This window comes from Apium graveolens, chromosome 9 (genome assembly GCF_009905375.1).
Source record: "Apium graveolens cultivar Ventura chromosome 9, ASM990537v1, whole genome shotgun sequence".
Taxonomy (NCBI): Eukaryota; Viridiplantae; Streptophyta; class Magnoliopsida; order Apiales; family Apiaceae; genus Apium; species Apium graveolens.
Genome location: NC_133655.1, coordinates 24,469,290 through 24,474,867, shown reverse-complemented (window position 1 = coordinate 24,474,867; position 5,578 = coordinate 24,469,290). Strand labels below are relative to the sequence as shown.

At 40.6% G+C, this 5,578-nt stretch overlaps 1 non-coding gene across 1 annotated transcript; it reads left to right on the top strand.

The window, feature by feature from the left end:
- The first annotated feature begins 2,541 nt into the window (after positions 1–2,541).
- Positions 2,542–2,648, top strand: LOC141688123 (small nucleolar RNA R71). Its single transcript, XR_012561586.1, has one exon. It is a non-coding gene; the product is annotated as a small nucleolar RNA R71 (small nucleolar RNA).
- The last annotated feature ends 2,930 nt before the right edge of the window (positions 2,649–5,578 follow it).

Here is a 5,578-nt window from a genome sequence, read left to right as displayed (position 1 = left end):
TCAGAGAATATAGCCATCATACATCTCTGAAAAGTGGCCGGTGCGCCACATAATCCAAACGAAACTCTGCGAAAAGCAAACGTGCCACATGGACATGTGAAGGTAGTCTTTTCTTGATCCTCTGGTGCAATACAAATCTGATTATACCCGGAGTAACCATCCAGAAGATAATAATACTCATGACCAGCCAACCTGTCAAGCATCTGATCAATAAATGGAAGAGGGAAGTGATCCTTCCTCGTGGCCTTGTTCAACTTTCGGTAGTCCATGCATACTCTCCATCCTGTAACTGTTCAAGTGGGGATGAGCTCATTCTTCTCATTTGCTACCACAGTGATACCTCCTTTCTTAGGCACACATTGTACGGGGCTCACCCAAGAACTGTCAGAAATAGGATAAATGATGCCTGCATCCAGCCATTTCAGAATTTCTTTCTTCACCACCTTCATGATAGGATTAAGCCTGCGCTGTTGCTCAACAGTTGGCTTACTACCCTCCTCTAGCAGAATCTTATGCATGCAATATGAAGGGCTGATCCCTTTGATGTCTGCTATGATCCATCCAATAGCTGATTTGAAATCTCTCAAAATCCTTAAGAGCTTGTCCTCCTCACTACCTGAAAGGTCAGATGTAATAATAACAGGTAAATTAGATGCATCACCTAAAAAAGCATACCTCAAGTGTTCAGGTAATGGCTTAAGCTCTAAGGTAGGTGCTTCCTCAATTGATGGTTTGAGCTTTCCTTCAGTATTCTTGAGGTCAGAAGTACCAAGAGATTCAAACGACATGTCCAGCTTTCGCCTCCAAGGAGAAGCGTTAAGATATTGTAATTGCTCGTTGCCATCTTCATCATCACTATCAAAATCCCCCACTAAGGCCTTTTCTAATGCATCAGACATTAGTATATGATCGAGTTCTGAAGTAACCGCAGAATCATTCACATCCACTTTTAAGCACTCCTCATCTTCTGTAGGAAATTTCATTGCTTTGAATATATTGAAGGTCACATCCTGATTCTGCACCCGCATAGTAAGTTCTCATTTCTGCACATCTATCAAGGTACGAGCAGTAGCCAAGAAAGGTCTTCCCAAGATTATGGGAATCTTCTTATCTTCCTCGAAATCCAGAATAACAAAGTCTGCAGGAAAGAAGAGTTTATCCACCTTGACTAGCACATCCTCCACTATGCCCCTTGGGTAAGTAATAGAACGATCAGCCAATTGTAGAGACATGTAGGTGGGTTTTGGATCAGGCAAATCCAATTTTTTAAAGATCGACAATGATATCAGATTGATGCTTGCTCCCAAATCACAAAGGCACTTGTCAAACGACAACTTGCCAACGGTGCAAGGAATGGTGAAGCTACCTGGATCTTTAAGCTTTGGAGGTAACTTTTGCTGCAGCACAACGCTGCATTCTTCCGTTAGAGCAACGGTCTCAAGGTCATCCAGTTTAACTTTCCTTGAAAGAATATTCTTCATAAACTTCGCATAAGTAGGCATTTGCTCCAGAGCCTCAGCGAAAGGTATATTGATGTGAAGTTTCTTGAACACCTCCAGAAACTTACTGAACTGCTTATCCAGCTTTTGTTGTTGCAATCTCTTAGGGAAAGGTGGTGGAGGATAGAGCTGTTTCTCCCCTGTATTACCCTCAGGAAGAGTGTGTTCAACAGTAGTCTTCCTTGGTTCCGCCGCTTTCTCCTTTTGCTTAGCTTCTTCATCTCCAACTTCAGCTTCTCCTTTTTTTGCCCTTTCAGCATCAGCAACTTTCCCAGACCTTAAGGTAATAGCCTTGACTTGCTCTTTAGCTTCCTTCCTGCCTGGTACATCCATGTCACTGGGAAGTGTTCCAGGTTGACGATTGAGCACTGCATTAGCTATTTGACCGATTTGATTTTCCAAGGTCTTGATAGAAACCGCCTGACTCTTGCTCAACAACTTAAGTTCCTCAAAATCAGCACTAGTGGGTGCAGCTGCACTTCCCTGTTGAGGATATGATTGCCTTTGAGCATACTGCTGTGGTTGCTGGAATCCAGGTGGATTGAACTGTTTACTCACACCTTGTTGATATGGTGGCTGAATAGCATTCTGATTATTACCCCAGCTAAAATTTGGATGATTTCTGTTGTTCGGATGATAAGTAGCTGGCACAGGCTGCTGTTGTCGCTGATAATTGTTCACATACTGAACAGATTCGTTAATAAGAGAACACTGATCCGTAGCATGAGAACCTGCACAAAGCTCACAGACCATAGCTATTTGATTGACTCCATAGGTAGCTAGAGAATCAACCTTCATAGACAGCGCTTGGAGCTGCGCTGCAATAGCGGTGGCTGTATCGACTTCCAGAATACCTGCTACCTTCCCATGCATCATCCTCTGAGTTGGGTTTTGATGCTCATTTGCAGCCATAGTCTCAATAAGATTATAAGCCTCAGTATAGCTTTTGGCCCACAAGGCGCCTCCAGCTGCTGCATCGAGCATGGGTCGAGATTGGGCCCCCAAACCATTATAGAAACCAGTGATCACCATCCAATCAGGCATTCCATGATGTGGACACTTTCACAGTATTTCCTTGTAGCGTTCCCAAGCTTCGCACATAGATTCTGTAGGTTGCTGCGCGAACTGAGTAAGAGCACTCCTCATAGCAGCAGTCTTTGCCATTGGATAAAACTTCACCAGAAACTTTTGCGCAAGATCTTTCCAAGTAGTGATGGACCCAGCTGGTTCAGAATGTAACCAGTCCTTAGCTTTATCCCTCAGTGAGAATGGGAAAAGCCTCAGCTTGATAGCCTCATCAGTCACTCCATTATATTTGAAAGTACTGCAGGTCTCGACAAAATTCCTTATGTGCATGTTGGGGTCTTCAGTCGCAGCCCCTCCAAAAGAAACAGAATTCTGCACCATCTGAATAGTGCCCGGCTTGATTTCAAAGGTGTTAGCTTGAATCGCCGGATGAAGAATGCTTGACTGAATGTCATCAATTTTAGGCCGAGAAAAGTCCATAAGAGCTGGATCGGCCGGAACAATACGATCACCCATGATTACTGGTTCTTTCTGGTCACTTCCTGAATCCGAATCTTCAAAATCTATCTTCTCCGGAATATCAAGAACTTCGTCTGTCTCCTCAGCTGTATCTAAAGTCCTCTTGCGAGTACGAGAACGAGTTTGCATAAACGCTCACTAAAGTACCTAAAACACAACCAGAAATAATAAGTAACAAATACGTCTTAATCACTGAGTCCTAACGACCAATGATGGTAAGTACATAAACTCAACAAATACGCCGAGTCCCCGGCAGCGGCGCCAAAAACTTGTTAGGGCGAAAACACACGCTAATATTCACGCAAGTATACGCGTTCGTAAGTAATATAGAATACTTTCTAGTTCGTTCCCACAGAGACTCAGACTAATTATGTTCAATTAAACTCACTCACCAATGTATGTTTACATCTCAATGTTAAGACAAAAACACTTAGAATTATATTAACTAATTGTTAACTACAATTAACTACTAAAATTAACCACTTAATTAACACTTCGGATTAACAATAATAAAACACTCATGAGATCACAACTTCATTACTACTTCCTTCAATAGTCATTGTTATTACCCTTAATATGTAATAGTGATGATATTAATCGAATAACACGAAACTGATAAAAGCCAACTTTCATTGTACTAATACCATTCTCCAAACATCCATAATTAAGATAGAAGTTGAATAGGCATCAATTATGTTGAGTCCCTACATGTCTACAGAAATTGACAACATAATGATTTAAGTACAAGTTATTCCTTTTGATTACACAGGGCGAATAAAACGGTTAGAGTTACCCACTAATCATGCAACATCATACATGAACCTATGCTAGCATGGCAAGTTCTAAATCTCGAGATCCACCGTCGCTTCACAAGAGATTAACTCCCTATCTTATATGTTCGCGACGCACATAAAACAAATACGCACAACCAACACTAGATATCATACAATCATCATACACTAAGGTATTAAACAACTAACTAAAGAATTCCATAGTAAATCCGTTACGACCCCATGATCACGATTAGCCCATGATAGCATTTATCGTCATCATGGGTTCATATGAAAATATGATAAATAAACACAAGAGAATAATAACTAAACTAATTACATTAAACCAGAGTACGTCACAAGAGTAAATAGGTTCAAAGCAAAGAAAACTAGCATCCAACGTTACAACGAAATAAAGAATCATAAGAAAATATGCTTCCTCTTCGTTGCGATGTGCTAAAATGGTCTTCTTCCTTATCTCCTTCGCTCCTCGATTAATATAACGATCCAACACACGTGAAACGTCTCTGAATCTACTTATATAGAAGTCCCATAAAACTCAGATTACTCAGAAGTTGGAAGCCAAACATAAGTAGAAGTCTAGAATAAATATTTTAATTTCCTGACCCTACTGGAAAATGTATGATTTTTGCTCCGTTTCTTCGCTGTAATATGCTCCCTTCTTTCCTCTCGCAATGCTAGACACCTGCCAAGGCTTATTATTGATGATTACTCCCCCAAAATGCAACTATTACCCTGAAACGCACAAACACTAGAAAAACGCATCAAATACACAAAATACTTGATTTCAAGACACCAATTTAAGCCATTTTAAGACGTTCTAAGTGGTATAAAATGCCACTTATCAAAAACCACCCGTGATTACTGAAGCTCAAGATCAATAAATGCAAAATGAACCTCCACAGAAAAGAAAGTTCAGATACAAGCTTCACTCCAAAAGAAAATTGGACTTTAGTGATGAAGAAATGGAGGACTACATTCCCAAGAAGTCTACAACATCAACTCAAACATCCATGCCCTCAGTGGTGCATGAGGAATTCAAGGTGGATCCAACAAAGAACTTTCATAATGAGCCTATTATTCCCAAGGATGAGCCATTAGACTGGGAAAGTTTGCCAATTCCTGAATTCAACTTACCTATCTTCAACAAGCCAAAGAAGAAAAAGATTAGAGCAACCAAGAAAGTGAAGCCTGTGACTCTTAGATCCAAGACCCTAACCAAATCTCAACCCACAGTCAACAAGGAGGATCTTTTATACATCTGTGACATCAAGGAGTTTTCTGAAATAAGCCTCTACTTGGATGAATTGGAAGAAGTAAGAGGGATTGATGCTCACAGACATCTTCCTGAAAGGCTGGTGTTCAAGTACAAGGGAGTGAAAGAAATCACATGACCACTTCACAGGATTCTTCAAGAAAGCCAGTCTGTTCTGATAAAAGTCTTCTCATCCTTCAAGAAAAACTTTGGGTTCAATGTAACTGCAAGGAAACTGGTTCTAAAGAAGATAGAAGATCTAAGGAGTAATAAAGTCAAGAATGCACTTCCAAGAACTCTAACAATTCCCTTCACAGGAAAGAGAGTGCATTTGAGGCCTTATTGGTTGATGGAATTCATGGATGATAAGGGAGTTAGAAGATTCTTCAGATTGGATGACCAATTGAGTATCTCTAACAATGAGACTCTATTGGAAATGCAAGAAATGCTAGATCTATCTGAAGCTGATGAACTTTAATTCCACAGAC